The 17,157-nt window shown below is 38.1% G+C and overlaps 1 protein-coding gene and 1 pseudogene across 8 annotated transcripts in view; one reads left to right on the forward strand and one right to left on the reverse strand.

The window, feature by feature from the left end:
* The window catches only part of LOC117979235 (WW domain-binding protein 11-like), a 268,867-nt gene that overhangs the window by 158,835 nt on the left and 92,875 nt on the right, over positions 1 to 17,157 (forward strand). The gene's annotated exons all lie outside the window — the stretch shown is intronic.
* LOC100982018 (elongation factor 1-alpha 1-like) lies at positions 4,631 to 6,309 on the reverse strand (annotated as a pseudogene).

The raw sequence follows: 17,157 nt of genomic DNA on the forward strand, positions 1-17,157 counted from the left end.
CATCAGCAATGCAGCTTCCAAGCCAAATAGAGGAAAAACGAAAGAGCCACATGAATTTTTTCTAAATAAATTAAAATTATTTTTGGGGGAAAACTAGTGTAGTTTCTAGTAAGGAACTAGCACTCTTAAGTTAAACTGAATTAAATTAAATTAAATTTCTGCATCCTGGGCTTCGTGCCCCAGCCTGCTCACCCAAGCAAAGCCTGCTGGTCAGGAAGCCTTATGCTCCTCCCCCAGGACTCCCACTAGCCTTCATATTGGATATTCTTTTTTTTTTTTTAGTTTTATTTCATTTTTGGTTGACAAATAATAATTGTATATTCTCGTAGGGTACAAAGTGATATTTTAATACATTTATACACTGTGCTGTGATCAAATTAAAGTAGTTAGCATGTCTATCACATCAAATACTTATTATTTCTTTGTGGTGGAAATATTTTAAATCCACTCTTTTAGCAATTTTGAAATATAAAATGCATTATTATTAACTATAGTCAACTTGCTATGCAATAGAACACCGGAACTTTTTCTTTCTCTCTGACTAACTTAGTGCTCATTGGCCAACATCTTTCCTTTCCCCATCACCACTCCCCACCCCAGCCTCCGGTACTCTAGTAACCACCATTCTACCCTCTACTTCTATGAATTTGACTTCTTAAAATATTTTGTATACAAGGAAAATCACAGGGTATCTGTCTCTGTGTGCCTGGCTTATTTCACCTAACATAATGGCCTCTAGGTTCATTGGTGTCGTTATGAATGACAGGTTTTCATTCTTTTTCTGACTGAATAGTATTCCATTGTGTATGTATACCACATTTTTAATCTATTCATTGGTTGATGGATACTTAGGTTGTTTCCATAACTTGGCTGTTGTGCGTAATGCTGCAATAAACATAGGAGTGCGGATATTCCTGACATAGTGATTAAACCTCCTTTGTGTGCATGACTAGCAGTGAAATTGCTGGATCATACGGTAGTTCTGTTTATAGATTTCTGAGGAAAGTTCATCCTATTTTCCAAAATGGCTGTACAAATTTACAATACCACCAACAGTGTATAAGGGTTCCCTTTTCTTTACATCCTTACCAACATTTATCTTGGATCTTTCTGATAATAGTCAATCTAGTGGGTGTGAGTTGATGCTTCATTATGGTTTTAATTTGCATTTCTCTGATGATTAGAGATGTCAAGCGTTTTATCATATATATGTTGGCCATTTTTATGTCTTCTTTTGAAAAATGTCTATTCAAGTCCTTTGACCATTTTTAAATAGAGTTATTTGATTTCCTATTATTGAATAGTTTGAACTCCTTGTATATTTTGGATATTAAATCTTCCATGCATAATTTGTAAATATTTTTTCCCATTTCATAGTTTGTCTCTTCACTCTATTAATTGTTTCCTTTGCTGTGCAGAAGCTTTTCAGTTTGATGCAATCTTATTTTTGGTCTGTAAAATGAAAGAGAAAAATGGAGAACCAACAAGACTTAAAGAAACTATTACTGAGTAATATAAAAGACATTGTATCCATTCAGTAAGAACTGGATGCTATGGAACAAAGGCACAGGAAAGGGTTCTTGGAACTTAAAAACACAATGGGATAAGTAACAAAATTCAGTAGGAGACCGCAAGGAAAATTAAAGAAATCTCCCAGATCAAAAATAAGGAGGTACAAAATTTGAGAGGACAGAGAAGACAGAGAGACTACAGTCAAGACTGGAGATCAAACATCTAATAGGATTTCTAAAAAGTAACAACAAACAGGAGGGAAACAATTTTTTTTCCTCCAAAGAAATAATATAAAAATTTCTATACAGTTGAAGGTAACCCTATTTCTTAAATGGAAAAAAACTTACTGAGTACCAAATCCAACAAAGGCAAAAAGTGTTGACATAGACACATCATTGTGGAATTTCAAAATATTAAGATAAAGGCTTTTAGAGAAAAACAAGTCAACTGAGAATCACATTGGCATGAGATTTTTCATCAAGACATCACATGCTAAAAATAGAAGACACTTCTTTTTTGTTTATTTCCAAATTTTCCTGGTGTTGTCCATTGTTTTTACTGTTGCTTCTGAACTCTTAGGAAGAAAAATAATGTATTTACAAATTCTAGGGCTGTTTTGTTTTTATTTAGGTAAGTGATTATGAGTAGGTGTGGATTGTAGGTCTTCTCATCAGAAATAAGCTTCTTTGTAGAGACAACATTCTTTAAGACATGCTTGACTTGGTTTCTTCTGTTATCACAGGGGTTCATCCTGGCTGGGGTTCAGAATGCTTGGTGGCTGGACAGGGCAGAGGTGCAGATCCACTCCCCATCTCCAAGATACGGAGCCCAGTGGTCTGAAGAGAGCACCCAAGGGAAAAGATCAAACTCCAGCCTAGAACTGCCAAACCAAAATGGGGCTTGACAGAAGCAAAACTTAGCTTCAAAAGTGAAGTTCCTAGAACCGGGTTCACTGGGAAGATAAGTTGATTCTAGGGGGAAAACAGGAAGCAGAACTAGAGAAATTCTCTAAGGGGAGATATTCAGACAGGTTTCCTTTGATAAGACCCTGTACATTCAAAGGAGAATGGAAGGCCACTTAAAAGATATTGGATTGGTTCTAAATATCCACCCACAACACAAATGGAAACGTTTTATGAGAACAGCAAAAACAATTAACTGAGACTGCTGGAGAGTAAAGCCCAAATGCAGTGAACTATATAATCCAACTATAATTATATGCAGTAAACATAAATGATTGACAGCGAGATTCTCATAGCAATTTCTAAGTCTTTCATACTAAAGACCTAGTGAAACCTTTCGCAGACAATAATTGCTCTTCCGCTTTGGTGCAAATTTCTTTTATTATTGTGCAATCCAGTTTCTTCTGTGTGTTCCAGGCTGTTCAGTCCCAGGATGAGCACATCTTTATACGAGGCTTTATATTAATGTCTTGCCAAAATTATATATATTTGAAATTCACTTGTATGGATCATTTTCACGGGAACTATGAAAGAAGTCTGCTTTTTCCAACTAGCATTGTAATATCTACTAGTACTGGTCCTGCCATTTAAAAAATGCAACTCAACTTCTAAGCCTTTTTGCTCATTTGTAAAACAATTATAATAGGACCTACTATAACCTTCCTCATAGAGACAGGGATATTATGAAGATTAAATGAGATAAAACATGTAAAATGCTGAGCACAGTATTTAGAACATAACAATCCTAAATGATGTTAGTCATTAGTACTATCATCATTACTGTCATCATTCTTATTAAATCTGATTATCAAAAATGCTAGTGAAAAGGCACTGTAATATTTTCCAATGTTACAAAGTTCCTGATAACTTTAAGAAGTAACTAGGAACATCTAGCTGTGTGTTCTATATTTAGAACGTTGACATAGCTCACACAATTATTTCTAATTTGTTTTACTGCTAATTTAGGCAGTTTTCTATGGAATGAAACTACTCATCAATAATTTAAAATCTTTTATGGCACAAAGGAAATTGTTGTTTTAAGTAATATTTGTGAAAAAGTTATGTAAGGTTAAAACAATGTACCCATTTTGGAACTGGGATACCTACTGTGTCTTCTGAGTCCAAGTCACCAGGGTGACTGGGAGGCCTTCATGCCGACCCAGTTTTGGTTGTCAGGTTTCAAGTAAAATTGAATGCCATTAAAAAGTGTTATTGTATTGACTTATCCTCGACACACCCAAAGGGCCTTCTGGTTCATTCAGGCTAACTAGAAAAGCCAAGAAAAAAAATTAACTCCATACGATTGTGCCAGTTCAAAGCTGCTCAGGGAAGTGACCCGACAGATGTGATGCCTGAGACAAAAGCTCTTGAATTAACATTTATATGCATTTCAACTTCCATTCCCAGATATCAAGGCAGATTAAGGACAGTTAGCAGAATACTTTCAGGGCAATGGGATTGGAGAACTATAGGTCTCAACTACTGAAGAACATCAGAAACTGCTTTGAAAAAAATTGGTTTGCCAATACAGAGTAATTTTCTTTGGTTTGGGGTGACTCATTTATTTGTGTCTTAATTCACAGTGTTTCAACCTGAGCTTCAGAAATTACTATAACCAAACCCAGGTTCGGGTGCTTGCTACTTGAAAGCCAAATACGAGAGATGAAGTTGGTGGGAGGAAAAGCAAGAAGATGGTGAACTAGCATTCTAAAGTACCACCTTCAAATTTCCAGTCTGGCTGCAGGATTTTTATGGGAGAAGGATATAGGGAAGAGGAGGGTGTTTGTATCAAGAGGTGACAGAGGTCTGTAGACATCTGGGCTCCAGTGACAGATGGAGGAGATGGGGAACCTCTTTGTCCGTGGTCGTGTCACAATGCTCCTACAAATCTTTAACAAGACATAGTAGTTGTTTGCATTCTTTCCTTAATCCCAGACTTAGTTTAAAAACCACATGATTGCTGTTTCTGCATGTAATCTCAGTGCTCTAAAATTATTCTAACCTATGTGCGGGAATGGGTAAAGCCCTCTTAAACAAAAATGGAGTCAGTCATGTTAGTTGTTTTTAGTGTTGCACTGTTACACTACTATCTGGGTGACCTTAAGCAAGAACATTTGGGGTCATGACAATTTTTCAACCTTTTTTTTCCCCTCATTAAACTTTTTTAATGGGTCTCAAAATTCTGTGACAAATTTTTGGTCAAGTTGTTTCCATTAAAAAGTGCTGATTTTAAAAGCTAGTAACTTAAAACTGCCACACGCAAAAAAGAAAACCAAAGTGGTCCACAAAACATTCTCCTTTCCTTCTGAAGGTTTTACGATGCATTGTTATCATTAACCAGTCTTTTACTACTAAACTTAAATGGCCAATTGAAACAAACAGTTCTGAGACTGTTCTTCCATCACTGATTAAGAGTGGGGTGGCAGGTATTAGGGATAATATTCATTTAGCCTTCTGAGTTTTCTGGGCAGACTTGGTGACCTTGCCAGCTCCAGCAGTCTTCTTGTCCACTGCTTTGATGACACCCACTGCAACTGTCTGTCTCATATCACGAACAGCAAAGCAACCCAAAGGTGGATAGTCCGAGAAGCTCTCAACACACATGGGCTTGCCAGGAACCATATCAATAATGGCAGCATCACCAGACTTCAAGAATTTAAGGCCATCTTCCAGCTTTTTACCAGAACGGCGATCAATCTTTTCCTTCAGCTCAGCAAACTTGCATGCAATGTGAGCCGTGTGGCAATCCAATACAGGGGCATAGCCAGCGCTTATTTGGCCTGGATGGTTCAGGATAATCACCTGAGCAGTGAAACCAGCTGCTTCCATTGGTGGGTCATTTTTGCTGTCACCAGCAACGTTGCCACGACGAACATCCTTGACAGACACATTCTTGACATTGAAGCCCACATTGTCCCCAGGAAGAGCTTCACTCAAAGCTTCATGGTGCATTTCGACAGATTTTACTTCTGTTGTAACGTTGACTGGAGCAAAGGTGACCACCATACCAGGTTTGAGAACACCAGTCTCCACTCGGCCAACAGGAACAGGACCAATACCACCAATTTTGTAGACATCCTGGAGAGGCAGGTGCAAGGGCTTGTCAGTTGGACGAGTTGGTGGTAGGATGCAGTCCAGAGCCTCAAGCAGCATGGTTCCAAGGCATGTTAGCACTTGGCTCCAGCGTGTTGTCACCATTCCAACCAGAAATTGGCACAAATGCTACTGTGTCAGGGTTGTAGCCAATTTTCTTAATGTAAGTGCTGACTTCCTTAACAATTTCCTCATATCTCTTCTGGCTGTAGGGTGGCTCAGTAGAATCCATTTTGTTAACACCAACAATTAGTTGTTTCACACCCAGTGTGTAAGCCAGAAGGCATGCTCTTGGGTCTGCCCATTCTTGGAGATACCAGCTTCAAATTCACCAACACCAGCAGCAACAATCAGGACAGCACAGTCAGCCTGAAATGTCCCTGTAATGATGTTTTTGATGAAGTCTCTGTTTCCTGGGGCATCAACGATAGTCACATAGTACTTGCTGGTCTCAAATTTCCACAAGGAGATATCAATGGTGATACCACATTCACACTCAGCCCTCAGTTTATCCAAGACCCAGGCATACTTGAAGGAGCCCTTTCCCATCTCAGCAGCCTCCTTCTCAAATTTTTCAATGGTTCTTTTGTCGATGCCACCGCCTTTGTAGATCAGATGGCCAGTAGTGGTGGACTTGCCCGAATCTACGTGTCCAATGACGACAATGTTGGTATGAGTCTTTTCCTTTCCCATTTTGGCTTTTAGGGGTAGTTTTCATGACACCTGTGTTCTGGTGGCAAACCTGTTGTGGAAAAAAGGCGAATTTTCAAATATATTTAAAAGTATTACAGCTACCTAATCATAACATCATTATATCAAAAAACCTAGCAATAATTCCTGAATATCATCCTATATTTATTTTCACATTTCCCTAATTGGATATTTAATTTTTTAAAGTTTATTAAATGGAGAACTAAATGAAGCCCACCTTTTGATCATCACTCTTAAATTCCTCTACATCATTTTTTTCTGTTGAAACTGGGTAGGATGTAGGTTTTCGCACAGTCTGGATTTTGTTTATTTTATCCCCATGGAATTTTAAGCACGTTCCTCTGTTCCCTGCTCCTATAGGTTGATAGATAGACATTTGATCAGACTTAGTCTTCATTTTGTTCTTTTTCTTGACCATGCTACTTTGCAATGGTGTCCTTCCATCAAGAGGCAGGTATATCTAATTGTCTCTTTTTTTGGTGATGCTTATCAACCATTGAAATTATTTGCCTAGATCCTTTAATTCATTAGTTAATTAGTATTGCAAATGGATAGTCTTATCTCACCTCAGTTATTTACTCATGAGATAATTCCAGAAAGATACTTTTCTTTCATTAACTATTTGGATACTCAGATAAACAGATTTTATAGGGAAGGCCTGATAATTGCTCCATTTCTTCTCCCTAATTTTTAAAAAATCAGTCCTAAAAAAATTAATTGGCTCTCTGCATGTATCCAAGGTTGATTAATGAGCTGAATTTTTCTTTTTTAGTATAATTATAAACTCCTGTATTAAATCATATGTAATGTCTTTCAATCCATTGCAAGTATTAATCTTTTTTAATATTCAAATTGCTTCATTTTCGGCCAGTGGGAGCCTATTCAAGTTAGTTCCTCAGTCTTTTTGATAAGACACTAGTAGTCTTGACAGGTTCCTTGCTTTCGGGCATGAAGAGATCTTCCAGGCTTTTCTTGTACATTGGAACCAGGCATTTCTCAAGGAGCCCTACTTTCCGTTGCAAGAAATGGTATTTGAAGTCTACAATCCAAGATGTAATCACTACTGGGTTTGTCTTTGTTTCTAGGCTTGTTCAGTGTATACAATTAGGAAATATATGTGCGTATGTATATAGTTTCACACACACATACACACACACACATATATATATTTAAAGGTAAGTAGGAAGTTCAGTCTGATATTTTCAATTCTAACTGTGGGTTTTTACTTATTATCTGTACAACTCATAAATAACATATATACATTTTAAACACATTTTATCCAAAGAACATTCAAAAACTCTTGGTGATAAGTGGCTAAGAAAGTAGTGCCTATTCTGGCCTTTTGTGTGCGTATGCGTTGGGGTGATTGCTTTGATTCCTTTGATCTTTTTCTCTGTGTTGCAGCCCCTCCTGGCTGGGATGGAGATTTAGATGCTGAGGAGAGGAATGCAGAAGGAACTCAAGTTTATTTATGTTAAATGTTACTTTGTAAAATCTAGCCTCCCACCTTGGAGAATGACTGATTCTAGGACTGGAGCAAGAAATATATAAGCCTGGAGCATCTTTTAGTGCCAGAAAAGAAGGAAATGCTAAAAAAAAAAAAAAAAAAAAGGGAGGAAGGCGCAGGAGAGATGGGTGTATGTCAGAGGGACTCAGGAGCCAACTGTAAGAACTTCCAGTGGCCAATGCTGAAATTTGAGCAACAAAATAAAGCAGCACCAAACTACAACGCAAGTTATAAATATCTGTGAGTTCATACTAATATAAATCAATTATTTGCTAAATAACTGAATGGGAGAGAAGAGCCAAATCTCCCATGCAGAGGAATTCCAGTAATTCATGCAGATACTCTGCCCTCAAACAGGTGTAACACAACCACAACTCCCACCCTTAAGTGTGGGCTGCACATGGTGACTTCCTTCTGAAAAACTATCTCAGTCAGACAATCAAGGTCAGTAGCAACTGTGTTATGATGCTGGCAGAGTGTACCTTGATACAATGTGATGAAAAGGATACTTTGCTTCTGTGGTTTTTCTCCCAAAAACCTGTAATGGTCTAATCACACAAAAAAATCAGACAAATCCCAATTTACAAAATCTCCTCAGAACTGCCAAGGTCATCAGAGCAAGGAGACTCTGAGAGACTGTCACAGTCTAGAGGGGCCTAATGAGGCATGACTACTAAATGTCACATGTTCTCCTGCACAGGGTACTGGAAGAGAGACAGGATATTGGGTAAAAATGAAGGAAATCAGAATAAATTATGGACCTTAATTAATAATAATGTGTCATGTTGATTAATTGAAGTAAATGTACCGTACTAATGTGAAGTGTTAATAATAGAGAAAATTAAGTGTGGGATACATGAGTATCTCTGCACTATCTTTATAATTTTTCTACAAATCTGTAACTTAAAAACTGAAGTTTCTAATGAAGTTACTTTATTTCTAAAAAAAAAAAAAGATTTATTAAAAAAATTCAGCTCCCCATTTCAGTGTGAACAGATTTTTTTTTATTCTCAGTCTCCCCACATTTTAGATATCTCTGCTGTTCCTGGGTCATTGGTCAGTTTGATCACTAGAAAGGCAGCCTGACAGGAACTGACAGGAAATCCCCTTTGTTTTATTGTATATAGTAAAACTCTTTTATTATATGTAATAAAACTACTGAGAGCTGCTTTTCAGGATGTGCAAAACACCCTCAAGGTCCAACTAGTCTTAGAGAAACTGTTTGACGTGGTGCCAATTTAGCTGGTCACTAATTGGCTCAGTTTGTTCTCTCTGTTTGCATAGGCTAACTTAACAGTAGCATTTCTTTGAATAAATTTTAAGCCTCACCATGGAATAAAGAATGAAAACAAGGCTTCTGTCAATGTAGGAGTAAATTTTATCAGTTGATGAAACTATTTACTGTTAGAAAATTGGTATATAGGAAAACAATGTGTTGTGTTGGAGTCTGAGTTGCCAGGTCAACAGAAAAAAAACAAAACAAAACAAAAAACCAACCACCACTCCAAACGTTTAACTAAAGAGAGAGGTATGAGCCAGGGTCAAGACATCTAGAAAGGGTGAGGAGAGGCTCTACCAGCAGGAAGCTCTTCCCACCCCAGTGTCTGAAGGGCAGCTGACAAGAGAATCTCACTGGATTTATGGAGGAGAGACTACCTAAGGGGAGCAGTAAAAATGAGAGTGTAGCTCTGCCCAGATGGCCATGTGAAGTTGGAGTGGGGTGAGTAAGGAGAAGTGCACTCTAGCCTCCCTCCCCTTCTGCTCACCGACCTCCTGTTGGTCCCTGCTGTTTGCCAAATCTAGCCGAAGCCCAAGGGTAAGGACACCATAATGATGGCCACTCCAGCACTCAGCCTCCTGGGGGTACTGAGCAGAACAGAGAAGGGGAGAGGATGGATGCAGAGGACAGGTGGAGAATGAGCAGAACTGTTAGAAACCTCAAGTGCACGTGGGATTTTTAACAAGGTCTGTGTTTCCCAGCTCTGTCTTTACTAAACATGGTGCCAAAGTAATAGGAGGGTGCTTCCCATCACCTGCTCCTCCAGCGCCCAGACTTCAGTGTCTAGTCTGTTCCCCACAAAAGGAACCAAGAATCATTGTAGGGTGGCTGATTCCATACCTGTAGCAGGGTAAAATCAGGATGGATCTGGAAAATTTAGTGGCCAACAAGCAAAGGGCTGTGCTGAAAGAACAAAGAGAACAACTTAAAGACAACTTAAAGAGACACCCACTGGCCAAGTTATAATCATTTGAGCCTCAAATAGAATTATGTTGTAATCTTTTTTATCAAATATAATTATATATAATTTATATAGTCTTTAATATATTTATGTTTTATATAATATAAATATCAAATGTGATTATGGCTATAATCATTTGGGTCTCAAATATAAATACAGTTATGATGAATGAGGATAAAGTGTCCTTAAAGCCATGAATTGATGAAGATACCCCAAAGAGAAAAGTCAATAAGAAAAACACAGACAGGTAATTGTAACACAAAAGAAGGATGAAAATAGTGAAATGGTTTTCATTACTTTATAGATTTTAATAAGTAGGTAGCGTCAAAATATGTAGATATTTCTTGTATTGTAAGTCTAATTTTAAAGAGCAAATATACACTTGCATCTATCCACGTACATAAGAATACACCAAAATAACTGTAAACAAACCAGAGAATTCCAGAAAAGGTAGATACTGAAACCTCAAACAGTAAGTTGTGGTCACCTACAAATAGAGATGGGCCACATATTCCAAAGGGAAGAATTACTTAAATGTCCTAAAGAGGAAAACTAATTATGTAGACTCAGTCCTTCTTCCAGGAAATATTTATATGGCTGTACTAGTTATAATTTAGTATGTGTTTAATAATGTGTACAGACTATACTTAGCAATACATCCCAAAGCATGGACTCTGAACGATGTAATGCAGGCCAAGTCATATTTTAAAATTACTGCTTGGAGGCATATTACCTTCCTGTGGCTGCTGTAACAGATTTACAACAAACTCAGTGGTACAAAACAACATGAATTCATTCTCTATAGTTCTTGAGGCCAAAAGTCTGAAATCCAGGTGTCAGTGGGGCCTCGTTGCCTTTGAAGTCTCTGGGGAAGTTTCCAAATCCACTTCTGGCCGCTGCTGGCGATCCTTGTCTGTGGCTGCATCGCTCCAATCTCTGCCTCTGTGGCATGGTCACACTGCCTCTTTCTCTCTCTCTCTTTTTTTTTTTTTTGGTCAAATCTCCTCCGAGTGTTTCTTGTGGCATTTAGGGCCCACCTGTAAAACCCAGGATTATCTTTTCATCTCAAGATCCTTAACTTAATTACATCTGGCAAGACTCCTTTCCCAAATAAGTTCATATTCACAGGTTCCAGGGACATATCTTTTGGGGGGACCACTATTCTATCCATGACAGTGGGGAGTATGACCAATACTGGTTAAAACAAAACGCAAAACCTAAAACCTAAGTACAAGGTCTAGAATTTAAAAGTCTTATTGAACAGCACCCCCCATTTCCCCTGCTATTCAACAAATGTAACATTTGAGCTATGCAAGATGGATGAATAAGGTCGAGAGATCTGCTGTAGAACACTGTGTGCCTATAGCTAATAATACTGTATTATGCACTTGGAAATTTTGTAAGTGGGTAGATTGCATACTAAATATTCTTATCACAATAAAAGAAGTCTAACTGCAATTTAATTACAAAAAGGAAATGCAGGTTGATGCTTTGCAGCTCCAGTTTGAATTCGCTTGGGAGAAGAAACCATGTCGAGTAGCTGGATATCTCAGCTCACTGAACAGAAGGCAGTTGGCCTGAGAAAGAATTCTCTTTCTCTGGAGTCTGGCAAGATTTCTGCAGTCCCAGGGAGGAATCAAAGTATTATTACCTAACTCTTGCAAAGATATTAGAATAAGCATGTCAATAACACTCGGAACATATAAACACAGTATAGAAGTAAAAAAGAAATGAAATAAATCCATGCTGTTCATAGTTTAGTTTTGAATATACCTGAATAAATGTATTTTGTGGCCATTACATTTTTATTTTTCTGATGCTTCAGGTGTTTGAACCATTGAAAGGAATATGGCCTGCTAAATTTGTTATTTAAAATGTTTTTGGACATATAATGATTCAAATTTGTAATCAATGTTGAAATTCTCAAAAAATACTGGTTTTCTGTATTTTATTGTTAAATATATTAACTAATTAAATTTCGCACTACATAAATTCCAAAAAGTAATGAATATTTCACTTCACATACTCACTCTTTAGACTTTAAAGAGGCTATTAACTGTTTCAATTAGTATTTGAAATATTTCTTAAAGGAAGTCCTGCTTCGTTTTCTCATTTCTGCTCTTTGTAGACACCTTCGAGGGTGACCTAACCTTCCTCCTCATCCTCTTTCCTAAAGGGTTGAGGAACCTCAGTCTTTAGAGGTGTAGCTGAGTTGTTGGGTTCTCCTTCTCTGACACGAGGTCTCTCAAGGTGATCCACATTGAATTTTTCCATTAATTCAAATCTGACGTCAATTTATTTTTATTAAATTAAATATTCAATTGTGTTCTTACATAATTGGGAGCTAAGCTGTGAGGATGCAAAGTCATAAGAATAATATAATGGACTTTGGGGACTCAGGGAAGGGTAGGAGGGGGATGAGGGATAAAAAAAACTATACACTGGGTACAGTGTACACTGATCAGTTGATGGGTACACCAAAGTCTCACAAAGCACCACTAAAGAACTTATCTATATAATCAAAACCCACCTCTTCCCCCAAAACTATTGCAATTAAAAAATAAATGCTGAGTCATATTGTTACTCTAATGAATAACTGATTTTTATGGAGTAGACATTTCATAGCAATGCCTCATTCTCTAGTCTCATTTCTTCAACAAAATTATATTTTTATGCAGAATAGGAATATATACCTTTCCCAAGAATACAGTATTTGCTTTGCTTTTATGTGTAATACATATGGACATATTGCTTTTTTTTCCCCTCCAAGAGCTAATTCTAGATTCTCTACTCACTATTTTTGATGTAGTGATTATGTATTTATTCTTAGTTTAGTTTCTTATGTTCTCAACCATGGTTTTGAGATATGAGGGGACTTCAAAAAGTTTGTGGAAAAATAAAATTAAAAGATAAAAATTTAAAAAAAACTTTATTTCTTCACATAAGCTCCATCAAATTCAAGACATTTTCGTAAGGCAAAATACCAGCCATGCAGTCCATCCCTAAACAAATGAAAGTCCTGGGAATTTAATGTCAATGCAGTCTATTTTTATATTTTAAGTGAAGAAAAATGGGTGCTTTTTAAAGATTCTTTTAAGATTGGGAAACAAAAAGAAGTCAGAAGGAGCCAAATCAGGACTGTAGAGTAGATGCCTATTGATTTCCCATCAAAACTCTCATAAAATTGCCCATGTTTGATTAGAGGAAGGAGCAGGAGCATTGCTGTGGTGGAGGAGGACTCTGGTGAAGCTTTCCTGGGTGTTTCTCTGCAAAAGCTTCAGCTAACTTTCTCAAAATACTCTCATAATAAGCAGATGTTATCATTCTTTAGCCCTCCAGAAAGTCAATGAGCAAAATGCCTTGAGCATCCCAAAAAAACCGTTGCCACGACCTCAGCTCTTGACTAGTCCACTGTTGCTTTGACTGGATCACTCCCACCTCTTGGCAGCCATTGCTTTGACTGTGCTTTTTTCATACTGTTAAAGCCATGTTCCATCTCCTGTTACAATTATTTGAAGACATCCTTTAGGATCTTTATCCCATTTGTTTAAATTTTCCATTGCAAGTCCTACTCTTGTCTGAAGCTGATCTGGGTGCAATGGTTTTGGCACTCATTGAGTAGAAAGTTTGCTTAACTTTAATTTTTCAGTCAGAATTGCATAACTTAAACCAGTTGAGATGTTCATGATGTTGGCTATTATTTGTGCTGTTAATCATGAATCTTCTTCAATTAGGGCATAAACAAGATGATTTTTTTCCTTGAAAATTTATGTGGATGGTCTGCTGGTGTGGGCTTCATCTTCAACATTGCCGCATCCCTTCTTAAAACAAGTTATCCATTTGTAAATTGCTGATTTCTTTGGGTCATTATCCCCATAAATAAAGCATCAATGTTTCACCATTCTTCCTCTGAAGGTTCACTGTAAGTTTTATGCTTATTCTTGCTTCAATTTTAGCAGAATTCATGTTGCTTTATTATGGGCTTTTTCAAACTGATCCTCATTAGACATGTCATAACAAGTTAGTACAAGTATGCGTTGGTGCCAGAAATTGAAATCCATGCATAATTTTTTCATAATATGCATTTTCTGTGAATGTTTTCATGACTCCTTGTAAGCAAGCTTTAATGTTGAATGGATACAAAGGGATGCTCCCTTTGGAAATTGATACCCATTAAATGGCAGAGAACACAACTGGTGGAAATACTTGTTTTCTCCTCTTAATTCAGCAAGTTGATTCAGAGTTCATGGAGAACAGCTTGAAACACAAATTGAGCTCATTTTTAAATTTGTAGGTTTTTATTTGATGGGAAAAGGATAAAGATTACATATGGTCTTTGCAACAAAGGAAAATTCAGCATAGAAATGTACAATTCTTTCCAAATTGAACAGTTGGGGTGAACTGTATCAGAAGGAACATGACGGGTTCCTTGGAGATGATTAGGGAAGGCAAGTTGAGGCCTGAAGTGCAAACTTCTCTGTAATGTGCCTCGTCATCTTCTTACACGGTGGTTTAGAGGCACCACAAACATTTTATCTTTGCCTTTTGAAATTCTGGGGAAGTGTCCTCCCCAAAAAATGATGCATCAAGCGATAAATAGGATTAAACAATTCCTCGGACAGACCTATATTGTTGAACCCATTTCATGAGACAGACAAGGGATTGGGCACTGGAATCACGGAGATTGCAAAGTCAGGGCTAGGCCGGAAGTGCCATTGTGCATGGTGGCAGTGTGTCTGGGCCTTGGGAACATGGCTCACCTGTGTGCAGCTGCCTTCCCCTGCTGCCTTTCATGATGCCTCCCCTGCCTGTGATGATTAGCTTATATGACCATTTCAGTACTCAATTCACCAAGTGAGGTTCTGGACCTTAATTTTCCAAGAGTGAAGGAGGACACCATCCATGGATGGGCAAAAAGTGTGTTTGAAAGTCATATTGACACATGAGACAATCCTCTATGCAGGATTAGAAAGGACCATGCCAACATCACTGTGCAGATCAGCATGTGTTTTGCCCAAAAGTGTCCCCTCCCTCCCCTATATGACTTGGTCCTGTGCAAAGCCACAGCTGCAACTGTGTGACACTTTGTGTGGCAGGACATAATTGCCCTGGTGCAACTGGGTCCAAGTCTCTAAGATTAGAAAGGATGGGACAAGGACCTGGTGCTAACAGTTAGCTCAGCTTCAAACTCCGCTCTTCCCTCTTGTTCTTTATTTAGTCTCCACTGGTTTCTATTTCATGCTAACAGCTTTGGGAGACTCCTGAGACATTCTCCTGGTTGATAGGGCCACAGTGCACATGTTGGAAATAAAGACTTACCCTCTGGGATCCAACGTGATAGATTCAATAGACATGTCTCCTGAGAATGTCAAGGAGGGACATCTGGAAAGGCTGCAGTGAGCCAACACCTCTACCATGTTGTTGTCAACCTAAAAAACAGCAGAAAGAGATTCTCTTAAACAAAAGATATTTGGTAATATAGCACTGCAATAGGATTACACATACCATAATAACTATGTGCATATTCAGGGGGGTAAAGGAAGACAAAGGTTTTTAAAACATGAGGAAGGCTACATAGTTGTTCTGAAATAATTATTCTTGGCTACAGAGATTAGTAACAAGGTTGGTGCCAGTCCTAGGTTGGACAGGAAGCTGCTGGGAAGTACTTGCCAGAAGCATTTGTTGTATATAAGGTTGTGATGGTCTTTGTGCAAGGTTGTGGTTTATGCAGAGTCTTTTTCGTTATCAGGCATGCCAGTGTGAGACCTCTTCATGGCATTCCCTGGTTCTGTTTGTCAGGATTACCTTAACATTAGTGACTCCAGTTTGATTCTGACAACTTTCCCATTGTTCAGTCACCCTAATGGAGAGTCATTTGGAACCCTTTACAAGAGTAGGTGTGGCACAAATCCTCCCTTATTGCAGGACGGATTGATCAATCCTCTGCTCTTCCTGTGGGGCCCTTTAAGGATCCGCCAAGCAACTGGATTCCACACCAGGCAGCATGTAACAGAAGTGTCAGCACTTTCTGGCTGGGAATCAACAATCCTCCTATTCTCATCTTTTCTCCTAGTTTTTGGCAGAATTTTCTCCTTCTTGGACTTCCCTTGTACTTATGATGTGAGACACAGCAGCACCTTCCCAGCTGTGCCCCACAGTCCCCACACCAGCTTCCCTCATCTTTCTGCCTGAGCTCCCTTAGATGGCAGCCGTCTGTTCCCCTGGGGTCTTGAGATCTTCTACCCACCCTGAGTAGGGTTGCTCTTGGTGTATCTGAGCCCTGCAAGGGAAACTGATGTCACCCTGTATAAATGTGCAGAATAATCATAAAATTGGAAAAAAAAGCTAGTCCTGTAATTTAAAAATAAACATGAATATGAAGACTATAATGTACTGACAGTAGGAAAAAAGAACTCTTCCAGGAAATTCACTCTGCAGGAATCTTTTAAAAATCAATTAAGATCTACAACAGCAGTAGCAACATAACCTCCATGCCACAAATCAAGGTAAGAGGCAAAATGCCTTAAACGTAATTCACATTTCTTAATTTTTTTTTTTCTTGTCGAAGACTGCATGGTTTGGCATTGCAATGTTGTATTCCAGAGTCCCCAGTTGTAGGTTGTAGATTAGTTCTAATTAGCTTAGTCTCTCACATATATCGCATATATGAAACCTTTGCCATTCACTGTGGTTGCTAACAGACTGATGTCCTCATGATAAATCACATTAGTACTAGGCATGGCCAGAAAAGAGATCAATGTGTCTGTGACTGACTGGATCATCTGTTGGGTAGAATACACATTAGACAACAACTTGCATTGGCCTTCTATTTAGAACTGAAATTTTGTGTTTTCAATCCTGTATTTGACATTGCAAGGTGTGATAGTTGGCAAACATATATAATCTTAGTATTTGGCAATATTTTTAATGTGTACTTTATTTAAATAAATACATCTGTGTTCTCTATCAAACACAGCTACGGAAGAGATCAAACACAATAAAACTCCAGGCTAACTCAGTGTTGAGATCATTGCACCTTTGCATTATTGGCTGAGTCCAAGTTACTGTCTACATGTATTTTGTCTCCACATTGTAGATGGAGCAAGTTCAAATAGACTTTAGAGTTGAAATT

This window comes from Pan paniscus, chromosome 12 (assembly GCF_029289425.2).
Source record: "Pan paniscus chromosome 12, NHGRI_mPanPan1-v2.0_pri, whole genome shotgun sequence".
In the NCBI taxonomy this organism is placed as follows: domain Eukaryota; kingdom Metazoa; phylum Chordata; class Mammalia; order Primates; family Hominidae; genus Pan; species Pan paniscus.